Source organism: Lycorma delicatula, chromosome 1 (genome assembly GCF_047948215.1).
Source record: "Lycorma delicatula isolate Av1 chromosome 1, ASM4794821v1, whole genome shotgun sequence".
Lineage (NCBI taxonomy): Eukaryota > Metazoa > Arthropoda > Insecta > Hemiptera > Fulgoridae > Lycorma > Lycorma delicatula.
Genome location: NC_134455.1, coordinates 388352126 through 388369110, shown reverse-complemented (window position 1 = coordinate 388369110; position 16985 = coordinate 388352126). Strand labels below are relative to the sequence as shown.

General features: G+C 29.3%; 1 protein-coding gene across 2 annotated transcripts in view; it reads right to left on the bottom strand.

The window, feature by feature from the left end:
• LOC142317340 (uncharacterized) overlaps positions 1 to 16985 on the bottom strand; it is a 121026-nt gene that overhangs the window by 33939 nt on the left and 70102 nt on the right. For both annotated transcript variants that reach the window (XM_075353817.1, XM_075353819.1), the window contains exons 2-3: positions 6961 to 7185; positions 466 to 656 (exon numbers count right to left, since the gene is read on the bottom strand). The gene's annotated coding sequence lies outside the window, so the exon portion shown is untranslated. The remainder of the gene's footprint in view (positions 1 to 465; positions 657 to 6960; positions 7186 to 16985) is intronic.

Sequence of the window (16985 nt, the reverse complement as noted above, 5' to 3'; positions counted from 1 at the left end):
TTAAAAAGATATGAAGTTTGTTTAATTTAACCGATCTGGATATTAAAAAAAAGTTATTACGTAATATTCTGAACGACATTTAATTTTTAAACTATTACATTTTTTAAATTAAATCGAAAAACTGTTTTAAAGACGTTTAAAAAATGAGCTTTAATAATATAAATGAAAAAAATAAACGGCAGGAAATAAAATTATCTCATAATTTGATACGTAATTTTAATATAATCACGCGAATGTGCGCGTAAATGTGTTTATTACAACAATAATAATGTTAAGTAGCTTTAAACATTTAACCCATTTGATGATTGCGGAATTAAAGAGCGAGTGACCTGCTAAAGGTAAAATACTTCAACTAAGATTATTATCACGCCTTTTTTTATCAAAAAAGAAAAGTATATAATACAAACGTACATACACGGAACAAACACACAAAAATACACGCATTTTAATGTAAACTGTTATTACCTTATGATCGTTTTTACGTTCATCATCTGTTCTCGAGATTCTTGTCTACGAATTTCTGCTGTTCTGATTCTTTGAGCCGCGTTTCTTGCCGCAATTTGTTCTTCCGATCCACGGGCTCTCTTAACACGCATGCGCGTCGTGCATCTTTGCTACACGCATTGTTAAGGTTAGATTTTTTCCGCGGCATCATACTGAAATTGAAAAAAAATTGATATTTATTATTTAAATAAATAAATTAGATCAAAATTAACGAACGAATTAACGATTAACAGATTAAAAAATCAAAATAAAATAAAAAGCAAGCAAGAAATACACCGTTTACAGGCGATATGAAGATTAATAAGACAAAAAAAGTTCTCTATAAAGTTTTATGTTGTTATTATTATTTTTCTGTTAAAAATTATAATAATATCCAAACGATACACTGCACAATTATAACACAATACACAGTATAATTATAAAAATCATTCACGAAAAATTAAAATAGTACGGTTATGTCGTGAACATAAACAGTCTACGTAACCTTGTTGTCAAACGATGTTAAAGAGTTGTATCGATGAATTAACTTACACCGCCATCTATTAGGAATTCATAGAACTAACCGATAAATACACAGTATTGTCGTATAATAAACATTTAATTTTAAATAACAAATATTGAGATAAAAACTATCCATCTTTTAAGTTGGACCAAATTACAGATAGTTACGAAATTTTATCTCATACATGAGAGTATGTACGGAGTTTATCCCGTACAAACATCGTGACACATAAGACTAGCAAACCCGGCGAGGCAATGCTTCGCTATTGCTAGATTTGAGTATATATATACATATATAGATTAAATGAACACTTTTTATTAAAGTTTCATAAAACATTAACAAATTTTATCCTTTCCCTTTTACCCTTTCTTCTATTTCCCCTTTCTCATTATCCGTTTATTTTTTTTTCCTCCTTTCCCATTTTCCTTTTTCCCATTACAATTATTACCCCTCTTCATTTTCCACCATTTTCTCCCCTTTCTCTTTCTCTTCTTTCCCATTTGTGTTTCCTTTTCCCGTTTCATATTTTCCCCTTTTCAATTTTTCCTCGCTTTCCTTTTCTCATTTTCATTTACCGCATTCCATTTCTCTTTACCCCATTCCTCTCTTCCCTTTCCACAATTTTCTCCTTTTTATCTCCCTTTCTTATTCCTTTCCTCATTTCCCTTTCCCTCTTCCTTTTTCTTTTTTCTCTTTCTGCTTTCCCCTGTTTTCCTTTTTTCCATTTTCCCTTTCTTTCCTTTTCCCGTTTTTATTTTTACCATATTCCCTTTCTCTTTTCCCATTTCCCCCTCTTTTCTTTCCACTACTTTCTCCTCCTTTTCCTTTCCTTTACTTCCTTCCTTTCTTCTCCTTTCAGCTTTCCATTTTCTTTTTCCACTTTTTTTTATATTTTCCATTTTCCCTTTCTTTCCTTTTTCCCATATTCCTTTTCTCTTTCCACCATTTTCCCTCTTTCCTTTCTACAGTTTTCTCCTTTTTCTACCCGTTTCCGTTTACTTCCTTCATTTCTGTTTCACTTTCCTCTTTCTTCTCTTTCCCTTTTTTTCTCCTTTCCATTTCCTTTTCCAGTTTTTACGTTTTATTTTTTCCGTTTCACCCTTCTCCCTTTTTTCCATTTTCATTTATACTGTATTTCCTTACTGTTTCCCACGTTTTTTTTCTTCTCTTTCCTTCATTTTCTCCTTTCGTTCATCTTTCTTTCCTTCCGTCATTTCTCTTTCCGTTCCTCCTTCCTTTTTAACCCTTTCATCTTTCAAATTAATCTACGACAACGAAAATCCTGCTGGGAAATTACACGATTACTAAGAAAATCTTAGTTTTTATACCGCACGATAGACGTCGAATTTCCAAGGTTATTTCAAAATTAAATATCTAAATATTAAAAAATCGCTTTTATTTAACCAAATATTTTCATTACTTTTCATTTTAAAATTTAATAATTATTAAATTTATTTATCGGTTATTTATTAGATTTTTATATAATCTATTTTTTACTTTTCAGTAATATATTATATTTTTTTGTTTAAAATTCTCAATTTGATTTAATTCTTATTTTTTACTTTTAAAGCGGTTTTCTAATTTGTTTCCTTTTTTTACTAATGTTAATATTAATATTAGTTAAATAAAAGCTTCTTTAAAAAATAATTTTTTACGTAATCAAATGTATTTTTTTGTAATTTCTTTTTGTATGTTTTATTTATTAACTTGTTTTTATCCCGATTAATTTTTAATTATTATTCTTTCATTTTACACGAGAAAAGTTACCGCGTCAAATTACAACAGATAAACGTGAAAAAGTATTAATTTTACCTTATCGATGAACAGAATGAATTTTTCCTAACGTTGTTTACAGAAATATACCTGGAAAAAACAACTTTTTTCAAAACTTTATGCGTATGCAATTTAGTTATACAGCAAATATCTTTATTGAAAACCCGCTTAGATATACGCAATCGCTAATTTGAGTATAAATTAAATCGCAAATAAATTGTAGACTCTGTTTTAATCAAATCGGACACGCATTAGTCGACGAACGAAAACAACACAAAATAGAAAAAACGTGTGTAAACCTCCACGTGGAAATTCAATTCTTACATAGAGTTACCGACCGCACTAAGCAAATCCTAACGTTAACTTGAAATACGGATAAAACTTGCGCGATCGTTTCTCAGTAAGAAATAAAACGTCGCTACGTAAATATTATTCCCGTTAATAGTAACATTTATGTTGTACATTACGTAAAATTTTTGGACCGCATAATTAAAGTAATAAATTTTCGTCGGATGCTAAACCGATTTCATTTATTCGGTCAAATGACACTGTATTACTCTGCAGTGCTTTAAAAAAACGCTAATCGTTACCGTTTATTTCGATTACGTAAACCCTATTTAATCTATAATACCGTGTTTTGCGATTACTTGAAAAAGTTAAAAAAATTATACCAAAACGGGCTGTCAGAATTTTGTTTTGTCCCGGTAAATGTGATTCGTGTAAATCGTTTAGTAAATGAAACGTTCTGATGTTTACGTGCATACGGAACATTTAACATTTGCTAAGTAAACGTTATTGAATTCATATATATGAAAATGAATGTTTGTCCGTCTGTGTTTTTTTATTTTTTATTTCTAATTATTAATTAATCAAGAACTGTCTGATTACTCGGGGAGTGTTTCCCTACACGTAAATTTAAAGAAAACATTTACCCGATATGAAATGTTTTATCCAAAACAAACACGGATTGATTTGTCGGTAATAAATTAAATTTATAATATATATTTATTAATATTTATAATTTGATAATACGGATGGATTTATTTTTAACACGGATACTGTAGGCTACGTACTATCGGGCTTCTGGAAGCAATTATTTTGTAAATAGCGATCCGATTTTCATAATTTTTGTATTTTATTTTATTTTTTTTGGTTTCCGTACGGGGAGAAAGCTCTGCCAGCCGCCGTCAGGCCCGCACTGACGGCAGTGCGGGGCTGTAGTTTAGGGGGGTTAGGTTACAAGCTAACCTCACTCCCTTAGGTTAAGATTTAAAGCCGCTAGTGTTTAGGTCAAGTTCGTTAAAATATAATTTTAGTTATAGGTCAAGTTCGGTAAATTATAATTTAAGTTAAGTAAGGGGGAGGGGTTTTAGTCGGTGCGAGCCCGACACTGCCGTCTTGTACGGGCAAGCGGCAGCTGGTAAGGTTAATCCAAAACCTGCTAAGACTGACGAAATCTTCAAATAATCTACAATGTTGTATTAAATGATCACCGACTCTTGACGGTGTCCGCTACAATTACGCTCATGAGCTTGTTGACATCGCAAACATTTCGATAGATGTGTCAACTACACCTATAAACATTTTAGGTGTGAAAAACTTTCTGCTCTATGGGTGCTGCATTTGTTAACAACTGACCGTAAACTTCTCCACGCTATTATAAATTTATTTAAATATAATTCCGCCGGGTTTCTTCAACGTTCTATTACACTACATGAAACACAGATTCACCGTTACATGTCGGAGACCAAACGACGGTGGTTGTGTGAAATTGTGCCAAAGAAAGAGAAAATTGTTCATCTACAAAAAAAAATCAAGGCTACGCATTTTTTCTGTTATTTAAAAAACATTCGGCTGGGAAATAGTTATTTCAGTAGTTTTCAACAGTTGAAACTCGATAGAATTTCAACCGCGCTGATCATTATCGATACACATATTTCAAGAATTTGTAAATCTATTACCGGTCCTTTTCTCCAGAAAATTGATCTTTAAATTTGTAAATTAAATACTTTTAGTTTCTTTTACAAAATAATAAGAGATTTTGAGGTTACTGATAAATCTTCTACCGATGAAAGATTTATCGATTAAATATGTCGTTTATGACTTAAGTATTAACAAAGGAATTTCATCAGTAGCAACTGAATCTTTAATTTTTATATGCAAAACCTGCGTTTTAATTTCTTGTATATCGACCGTAAAAAAATAGTAATACAATAATTTGGGTCCCAGAAAAATGTAGTCGCTTTTTTTTGCCATTTTATAACAGAATAATTTACACGTGTAGGATTCCTCTAGTCGAGTAGAGACCGAAAGACAAGTCAAGTCTTAATAGCTCTACACTCACAAAGCTAATTAGCAGGGAGCAGATCTCGCATTTTAAGATTTGTACTTAGAATCCCAACTCGATATTAGAATATTGTTTTTTCCAGTATTAGAATATCGATTCGGTATTCTACATACAATATATTAAAGACTGTATAAGTTTTTCCTTTATTTTTAACTACGGGTCAGCCAGAATCTCTCTCCATTTACTTGTTGTTTCCTGGAATATAAGTCTCCATTTATTTTCCCTCGGTTCCTGAGGGCCTGGGAAAAAAAATTATGCAAAAAAGATTTGTGAAATAAAAGAATCGGTAAGTTACAGATTAACGTATTAAGGATTTACCGATTTCTTTTATATTTAAATTTACGAACAAAATTCTAAAAATTTGACTTTATTTAAATTCAAATACCATCAGTAACGGCGATGTTCCCTATCGCCGTTACTTTTTAATCTTTACATGGAACTAGCAGTTAATGATGTTAAAGAACAATTTAGATTCGGAGTAACAGTACAAGGTGAAAAGATAAGGATGCTACGATTTGCTGATGATATAGTAATTCTAGCCGAGAGTAAAAAGGATTTAGAAGAAACAATGAACGGCATAGATGAAGTCCTACGCAAAAACTATCGCATGAAAATAAACAAGAACAAAACAAAAGTAATGAAATGTAGTAGAAATAACAAAGATGGACCGCTGAATGTGAAAATAGGAGGAGAAAAGATTATGGAGGTAGAAGAATTTTGTTATTTGGGAAGTAAAATTACTAAAGATGGACGAAGCAGGAGCGATATAAAATGCCGAATAGCACAAGCTAAACGAGCCTTCAGTAAGAAATATAATTTGTTTACATCAAAAATTAATTTAAATGTCAGGAAAAGATTTTTGAAAGTGTATGTTTGGAGTGTCGCTTTATATGGAAGTGAAACTTGGACGATCGGAGTATCTGAGAAGAAAAGATTAGAAGCTTTTGAAATGCGGTGCTATAGGAGAATGTTAAAAATCAGATGGGTGGATAAAGTGACAAATGAAGAGGTATTGCGGCAAATAGATGAAGAAAGTAGCGTTTGGAAAAATATAGTTAAAAGAAGAGACAGACTTATAGGCCACATACTAAGGCATCCTGGAATAGTCGCTTTAATATTGGAAGGACAGGTAGAAGAAACAAATTGTGTAGGCAGGCCACGTTTGGAGTATGTAAAACAAATTGTTGGGGATGTAGGATGTAGAGGGTATACTGAAATGAAACGACTAGCACTAGATAGGGAATCTTGGAGAGCTGCATCAAAGCAGTCAAATGACTGAAGACAAAAAAAAACCATCAGTACAAAAATATTGTACTCGTAAAAATATTACTTAAATTAAAAGAAAATATGTCTAAATATGGATGCAAATTCATGTTTTTGAATTAGACCGCCTAACATGATGCATTATTTATGTTAAATCGTAGAATATTATTACTTCACTTCAGTCAATATTATTTCCTTAAAACTGGCATTAGTGTTATTTGAAGAAAAGCCGGTTAAACTTCTGTCACTTATACTTTAGAAAAAAACTGTTGAATCTTTATTCTTACCATCGTATTCATTTTTATATAAAAGATTTATAGCATTTAAAAAAAATATGAACCAAGGATTTCACTCTTTTAAACTCACCAATTTGTGAGGTTATGTTTATATTCATAATAAATGTGATCACCTCAAAAGTACCACTTTTTTATGTATATATATATATATTTCTTAAAAATTAAACTTTTTTCTTATACTGAGATAAACACAGTGATGCATGCAATCGGTAAATTACAACTTCATATGTAATACTACATAATTTCAAATTAAACTAACATTACAGAAAACTCACCGGGTTGGTCTAGCGGTGAACACATCTTCCCAAATAAGTTGATTTAGAAGTCGACAGTTCCAGCGGTCAAGTCGTAGTAGTCAGTTATTTTTCCACGGATCGTGGATACCGGTGTTCTTTGGTGGTTGGGTTTGAATTAACCACACATCTCAGGAACGGTCGAACTGAGAATGTACAAGACTACACTTCGCTTAAACTCACACATATCACCCTCTGAAGTAATACCTAAACAGGAATAAGAAAGAACATTACAGAAAAAATGAATTTTTTTTTCCTTCATTGCTTTCCGTAAATAAAATCAGTTATTTTCAAGGTTACATATTTAATTATGAATATGAAGATGCGACTATCCGCTACAAAAATAAAACAAAAAGGCATTTCTTCAATGAATTTTATTAGTTACCGTATGAAATTACTAAATTCAACAAAAAAATTTACGTTTTAAAAAATAAAGTACAGAAATGATAATTTAGATTCACTTACTTCAACGCAACACCTTATCCGTTGGAATGTCATTTCATATTCAGTCATCGACATCAAATGTTACGTTAAAATCTTATCGGTCGCCTGAGCTTTATTAGTCTAGTCATTGTTAACAGAGATTAGTAAGAATGAAATTTTTTCAAACGGCTGAGAAAAAATGATACACTAACTATGTCTGTATTTCAAGTTAACCTTAATTTTAATATAATTTTTACAAATAAAACGGATAGGATTACTAATCGATCATGTTTTTTTTTTTGTCTTCAGTCATTTGACTGGTTTGATGCAGCTCTCCAAGATTCCCTATCTAGTGCTAGTCGTTTCATTTCAGTATACCCTCTACATCCTACATCCCCAACAATTTGTTTTACATACTCCAAACGTGGCCTGCCTACACAATTTGTTTCTTCTACCTGTCCTTCCAATATTAAAGCGACTATTCCAGGATGCCTTAGTATGTGGCCTATAAGTCTGTCTCTTCTTTTAACTATATTTTTCCAAATGCTTCTTTCTTCATCTATTTGCCGCAATACCTCTTCATTTGTCACTTTATCCACCGTCTGATTTTTAACATCCGTCTGATTTTTAACATTCTCCTATAGCACCGCATTTCAAAAGCTTCTAATCTTTTCTTCTCAGATACTCCGATCGTCCAAGTTTCACTTCCATATAAAGCGACACACCAAACATACATTTTCAAAAATCTTTTCCTGATATTTAAATTAATTTTTGATGTTAACAAATTATATTTCTTACTGAAGGCTCGTTTAGCTTGTGCTATTCGGCATTTTATATCGCTCCTGCTTCGTCCATCTTTAGTAATTTTACTTCCCAAATAACAAAATTCTTCTACCTCCATAATCTTTCTCCTCCTATTTTCACATTCAGCGGTTCATCTTTGTTATTTCTACTACATTTCATTACTTTTGTTTTGTTCTTGTTTATTTTCATGCGATAGTTCTTGCGTAGGACTTCATCTATGCCGTTCATTGTTTCTTCTAAATCCTTTTTACTCTCGGCTAGAATTACTATATCATCGGCAAATCGTAGCATCTTTATCTTTTCACCTTGTACTGCTACTCCAAATCTAAATTGTTCTTTAACATCATTAACTGCTAGTTCCATGTAAAGATTTGATATTTATAAATTAAACAAATTTTGAAAAGTCATGGAATTAGAAAAAGAACTCAAATTTTACGGTCACTTGAATGGAACGGATGAAACTAAATTAATAAAACAAATATGTAACTTTTTTTTGAAAAAAGGAAAATCAAATAAGCAAGTTCTCGATGAGGATCGATTGAAATTGTCGACTGAAGAACTCGAATTATTAAATATTTCCAAAGAAATAATTTTTTATGAATTCTTTCAGAAAACTAGCGGATTGAATCTACATTTCCAAAGAAACAGAAAATGAAACACGGTTAAAAAACACGTTTCTGAGGAATAGCCTTACAATTAAAGTTTTGTTTGACGTTTGTAATTTTCAAATAAAATTTGGTTAATCAGGTCTTTCAGTTTCAATTTAATGCGCGTTAAGCATTTTTCATTGTTTGCATCGTCATAACAATTAAACTTTTGTTTGGGGTGGACCAAACCGTATAAGTACCTACAACAGACAAACAAAAATAATAACACTTATTTTAAGCTGTACTAAAATAATATAAGAAAAACTTACCGCGATCAATAATGAGGATCATTATCTAAAATATACAAGAAGTAACAATAACTGTTAAACAAGACACAGAAACGATAACCTAATTTGTAACCTAACAGTGTAAACAACCCAAGACTGACCGCTGTATTTCATAAGCTTCATTGTCACCACGTGATTTCCCTGTTGCTCCCCACCACTGTAACAAGCCCGCCCTATAAAATGCACTTCCTCTCTCATAACAACCGACCGACCGACACCAACAGTTTAATATTCATGTTTACAGATTTCATGACATTATTATACGTAATAATAACTGAACCAAATTTTCGCTTAAACCGATGTGCACATTAACAAATGAACGTAACCAAGGTACCCAAACTATAACGATAACGTTTTCAATTATTTATTTTTACCAAATATTCAATTTGGATATAATTTACATTCAGCATACTTTATAACTGCTCTTGGATATAAAAAAAAAACACTCGTGCGCGCCCGTTAACATATTATTAAATATTTACTTCTTTTAATATAGAAAAGCAATTTAAAAAACGTAGACCCTATCCGTCTTTAGTAACTAATCAGAAAAAACAACAGGATCATTTTGTTTTAATAAAGATCATAAGAAATATTAATGAATACATAAGGGGGTTATATAAAAGGATTATTTCTAAATTTATCTCATCAAGCCGACTACCGTATTTCACAGTACAGCCCAGCCCGCCTAAAATACAAATACACACACGAACACGCAAACACACATTTAGTATGGATTTAATTCAAAAATTATATTTAGATATCACAAAGTAACATATAATTTTTCGTGTCTCATTTCATTTCTGTAATCAATTTTGTCACCTCGGTAACGCAGTAGAGAAACCGACTGATATAGTGAAAGATACGGATTTGATTCTCGACTTGACACCGGATCACAATTAAGTTAATTATTTTGTTAGAACGTCACTAAAAATCACATCCTATAAAATTTCAGACTTTTTATCTTCTATCGCATATACTTTCTATTACGATTCTTTTAAGTTTACGTAAGTAAATGTAATGTAATACTTGAGAGCATATAAACTTAGTCACCTCGCCGGTCGCCGAGGTGGAGTAATAATATCTTTCCTCTTATCCGAAAGGTCCCGGGTTCGTATCCCGGTCAGGCTTGAAATTTTAATTCGCTTCAAAATTTCAATACCGTACTTCCACACAACCTCCAACCTAATACGGTGAATATTTAATAATAATAAATTATCGAATTAAAATAGTATTATCGTTTCCGCGAGCAGAATAAGTCAGGATTTGTACTCGTCTAAGAGTTAAAGCGTCGTATAATTTCCAGTTCTTTTCGTTATAATTTCTTAACCGTCCTATGTTCAAAAAAAAATTGGAATTTTTTTTTAAAGAAGATCAAATTTTTGTATTAAATTTATATTTGATTTTTAGGGTTCGGTTACAGCTCGGGTATCACTCCATATCTGTAATACTTGTATGAGTTTTACGCGTTAAAAAAAAAATTATCGTAAATTGAAGATTCGATTATAGAGATATTTAATGCACGGATAATCGTTTAAAAAAAAATAAATAAATTTAGTCTCTATTTGATTCCCACAAAATATAAATTTCATCTATATATAAGTTCATTAAAAAATATAGATGGAATGAAAGTCTGCGAGTTTGATTTTCGCTTTTAAAAATTTTATTTAGGTATCACCTATTAAAAAAGACTGAAAAGTCGCAATTTTGATTCTCGGTTTCAGCACAAAATCACATACTTGTTATAATAAATATTAAATAACGTTAAAAAATAGACTTAATCTTCCCTCAGAACACAGTTTTATTTTATTTAACAGTTTCCTTCAAAAATATTATGCATTATAATAAAAAAAAAATCGAGATATGCTGAAATGGTCTCGGGTTCGATTCCCGGCTTGGATCATAAGTACCTCAATTCGTAATGTATATCCGAGTACCGGTAATAAAAAAAAAGCTTAAGTTGAAGATCCTGGGTTCGATCTCATAACATAATCGGATTTCAAAACATGATTTTTATTTGTAATATTTATAAAATAATCCGTTTAGAATCAATTTGGGTAATTTTTCGTAAAATGCCTGCCATCAAAAATAATTATTAAGCAGAAGAAATATGGTAATATGATAAAGGTCAAGGTTAATGAGGCATTTGTCTGTTGATAATTATGTTTGAAATAAAATTATAAATTTGTAATAATTATAAATGTAATTTAACCAAACTTAACCTACACTCGCTAACTTGACTAGCGAGCGAAGCGAGCGTAGATTAAGTTTGTTAATTATATTTATAATTTTTTAAATTTAATCTCTTATTTCAATATATTGAAATAAATTACATCGCATAAAAAAGTATCTTTTACGTATTTATCTTGTAAGTACGCGTATTTATTCGTTAATTATTATATTTGTTAAAATGTACTTTACACAAACGGGTGTTCCGCACAGCGCTAGTAGTTTAACCTTGATCAAGGACTGGTCTGGCGGCGATTGGAGAGGGTGACTCACATAGCAAAGTAAATTGTAGACAGCGCGTCGGCAAGCAGTTCCGTCGATGTACGATGATTTATAAAGTTATCAGACATGAATTAAACGAACATTTATAATCGGTTTTTTTAAATTTATTTTACTCGCAATGACAACATCCAGAATATCCGCATTTTTTTTTCTTTTCTTCCGGGCCAACCGTTATGTATCGCTTCACAGAATGAGATGAAATAGCAATTTTATAGCGTGTGAAAATATCATGCCTGACCGGGATTCGAACTCGCGACCTCTGGATGAAAGGCCGAGACGCTATCACTCGCACCACGCGAGTTAACCGCTCACTATCATGCGCATTTTTTTTAAATTGTTTTTTTTTTCACGTTATGAATTTTGATAATAATGTAATGTAAGCGTAACCCGAAATCGAACCCAGAACGTTTTATCCGACAGTACTATCTTCTCGCAATTATTATTTTCATACTGTTTACTATAATAAAATTAATATTAACCCGTAATTTAACAATCTGTTTTATTTTATACGTATATTACAATAATTGATGCTAAATGTATTATAAAAATGACATCAGAGGTTACATATTAATGAAACGTGTAAATAGATTAGATTTTTTTTACCTCCGGTTCCATAGTTAAGTTATCGCTTCAAAGGATGAGATGAACAATTTGTAGCGCGTATGAAAGGCCGAGACGCTACCACTCGCGCCACGGAGGCCGACAAATAGATTAGGTTGTATAATATTAACCTAAAATACAGAAACATCTTGTATTGCAGATCAAAATTACAAAATAACTTTACGAATAAATTCAAAAAATAGTAATTTAAATTTTTACTGAGGACGGTAACATATATAATGAAGGTTAAGAGGACACGATGTAACGATATTTTTTTATATAAAAATCTACGATAATCGATTTAAAAAAATCGTCGATTTCCGAACAGTTTCAATGAAAGACGCTTCTAAAATTCTGTCATATTGGAAACCACATACTGTAATCATTCCATGAAAGTGGATTAATTTTTACCCCCCTTTAAATCTCTGATTCCGTAATTTTTTGGTTGTGTGTATTAACTGCACGATAAAATTAATTTTTCAGCCGTTTTTTTAACATTGTCACGAGTAGTTACACACAAGTGAAGAAAAAAGTAATATAACCTCACTACATTAAAACTAAAAAGATTATTTGTAATCTAATTAATTTTTGATATACTTAAGCTTAACTAATTAATTGAAAATAACACAATAAGAATTTAATACCTTTAAGAACATAGTTTTTCATATAAGTAAGTTTACCTATCTTGTGTAGGTTAGGTAGACAAAACGATTTAAGTAAATTAGAAATCGCGAAACATATGATTTGGTTATCACGAAACATATGAGGTTATCAGACTAAACCGATTACAGGATTTCTTCTAAAGATGTATATTTTGAAAATATTTTTATTTAATGTTGTTAGTTATTTATATTTGTAACTTTATTTATTAAATTTTCTATTGTAAAAAAAAATCATGTTACAAATAATTATACACGTTAAGTAAACCCGATTAAAAAAACAACGGTCTCTCATTTTGCCAACTTAAATTTAAATAAAGAGATCTGTATTTAAAATAGTACCTAATTGTATAAATAAGTAAATAAGTAAAACTATTAACCGATTGTAATTAATACATTAATTAATATATATTATTTAGTTTTATTTACAAATATTATTTATTTAAAAGTTATAAACAATTTTTTTTTAAATATTCTAGTAAACAAAATTAGATGTCCGCGGATGATTATTATCAGACTCAAATCTTTTGTAGACCCCACAAACCTGTCAGAACTTGTTCATATTCCGAACCGAAAACATCGTTCATCGTTTCGTATTAGCTTAAAAAGTTATTTTCCTGGATTTAAGGTAAAATTAGGGTAAACTTATTGAAAAGCAGCATATTTATGCGAGGAATAATAGTTTTTAAGTATTTAAATTAATTATACAAATTAATATTCAATTTTGGCCGGTTACTGATTTATTATAAAGCCACGTGCTTTAGACTGTCTAATGTTAAAAAATTAGAAAATTCATTTTTATGAAATAGATAAATCATTTAAATTGTATTTAATATAATATTTATTGTTATGACATTTATATGTTAATATGATTTTCTCATTTTTTAAATTTGATAAATTTTTTTTAATAAAAAATTGTTTCAAGGCTGTAGTCTTTTGTCCATGCTTTCATGGCAACATTTTGGTTTTTATAAATTGCAAATTCTAATAATTTTTAATTTGTTCAATATACTGCTGTTTGCTCTACATACCGTGATTGATATTTTTTTTAAAATATAATGAATTCCTACAATTTAAAAAAAAAGATGATGCAATCAGTTGAAATTTGCTACAGCCTAAATTAGGTGAAGATTATGCAATGCAGTTTATTGAAAAATAGTTTTACAATCTATTACTTTATTGGTAAAATGTTTATCAATTTATTAATTAAATTATTTATAATAAAAAATGTGTACGCCAAAGATTGTTACATATACTACAAAAAAGGTATATGCAGAAAGATTAATTATTGTTTAAATAATTAATAGAAAAGTGCATGCATTAGGGATTATGGCATATACTGAAAACAAAGGTATATGCAAAAAGATTAATTATTGTTTAAATAATTAATAGAAAAGTGCATATTAGGGATTATGACATATACTGAAAACACAGGTATATGCAGAAAGATTAATTATTGTTTAAATAATTAATAGAAAAGTGCATATTAGGGATTATGACATATACTGAAAACAAAGGTATATGCAGAAAGATTAATTATTGTTTAAATAATTAATAGAAAAGTGCATGGATTAGGCATTATGACATATACTGAAAACAAAGGTATATGCAGAAAGATTAATTATTGTTTAAATAATTAATAGAAAAGTGCATATTAGGGATTATGACATATACTGAAAACAAAGGTATATGCAGAAAGATTAATTATTGTTTAAATAATTAATAGAAAAGTGCATGGATTAGGCATTATGACATATACTGAAAACAAAGGTATATGCAGAAAGATTAATTATTGTTTAAATAATTAATAGAAAAGTGCATATTAGGGATTATGACATATACTGAAAACAAAGGTATATGCAGAAAGATTAATTATTGTTTAAATAATTAATAGAAAAGTGCATGGATTAGGCATTATGACATATACTGAAAACAAAGGTATATGCAGAAAGATTAATTATTGTTTAAATAATTAATAGAAAAGTGCATATTAGGGATTATGACATATACTGAAAACAAAGGTATATGCAGAAAGATTAATTATTGTTTAAATAATTAATAGAAAAGTGCATGGATTAGGCATTATGACATATACTGAAAACAAAGGTATATGCAGAAAGATTAATTATTGTTTAAATAATTAATAGAAAAGTGCATATTAGGGATTATGACATATACTGAAAACAAAGGTATATGCAGAAAGATTAATTATTGTTTAAATAATTAATAGAAAAGTGCATGGATTAGGCATTATGACATATACTGAAAACAAAGGTATATGCAGAAAGATTAATTATTGTTTAAATAATTAATAGAAAAGTGCATATTAGGGATTATGACATATACTGAAAACAAAGGTATATGCAGAAAGATTAATTATTGTTTAAATAATTAATAGAAAAGTGCATGGATTAGGCATTATGACATATACTGAAAACAAAGGTATATGCAGAAAGATTAATTATTGTTTAAATAATTAATAGAAAAGTGCATATTAGGGATTATGACATATACTGAAAACAAAGGTATATGCAGAAAGATTAATTATTGTTTAAATAATTAATAGAAAAGTGCATGGATTAGGCATTATGACATATACTGAAAACAAAGGTATATGCAGAAAGATTAATTATTGTTTAAATAATTAATAGAAAAGTGCATATTAGGGATTATGACATATACTGACAACAAAGGTATATGCAGAAAGATTAATTATTGTTTAAATAATTAATAGAAAAGTGCATATTAGGGATTATGACATATACTGAAAACAAAGGTATATGCAGAAAGATTAATTATTGTTTAAATAATTAATAGAAAAGTGCATGGATTAGGCATTATGACATATACTGAAAACAAAGGTATATGCAGAAAGATTAATTATTGTTTAAATAATTAATAGAAAAGTGCATATTAGGGATTATGACATATACTGAAAACACAGGTATATGCAGAAAGATTAATTATTGTTTAAATAATTAATAGAAAAGTGCATATTAGGGATTATGACATATACTGAAAACAAAGGTATATGCAGAAAGATTAATTATTGTTTAAATAATTAATAGAAAAGTGCATATTAGGGATTATGACATATACTGAAAACAAAGGTATATGCAGAAAGATTAATTATTGTTTAAATAATTAATAGAAAAGTGCATATTAGGGATTATGACATATACTGAAAACAAAGGTATATGCAGAAAGATTAATTATTGTTTAAATAATTAATAGAAAAGTGCATGGATTAGGCATTATGACATATACTGAAAACAAAGGTATATGCAGAAAGATTAATTATTGTTTAAATAATTAATAGAAAAGTGCATATTAGGGATTATGACATATACTGAAAACACAGGTATATGCAGAAAGATTAATTATTGTTTAAATAATTAATAGAAAAGTGCATATTAGGGATTATGACATATACTGAAAACAAAGGTATATGCAGAAAGATTAATTATTGTTTAAATAATTAATAGAAAAGTGCATGGATTAGGCATTATGACATATACTGAAAACAAAGGTATATGCAGAAAGATTAATTATTGTTTAAATAATTAATAGAAAAGTGCATATTAGGGATTATGACATATACTGAAAACAAAGGTATATGCAGAAAGATTAATTATTGTTTAAATAATTAATAGAAAAGTGCATGGATTAGGCATTATGACATATACTGAAAACAAAGGTATATGCAGAAAGATTAATTATTGTTTAAATAATTAATAGAAAAGTGCATATTAGGGATTATGACATATACTGAAAACAAAGGTATATGCAGAAAGATTAATTATTGTTTAAATAATTAATAGAAAAGTGCATGGATTAGGCATTATGACATATACTGAAAACAAAGGTATATGCAGAAAGATTAATTATTGTTTAAATAATTAATAGAAAAGTGCATATTAGGGATTATGACATATACTGAAAACAAAGGTATATGCAGAAAGATTAATTATTGTTTAAATAATTAATAGAAAAGTGCATGGATTAGGCATTATGACATATACTGAAAACAAAGGTATATGCAGAAAGATTAATTATTGTTTAAATAATTAATAGAAAAG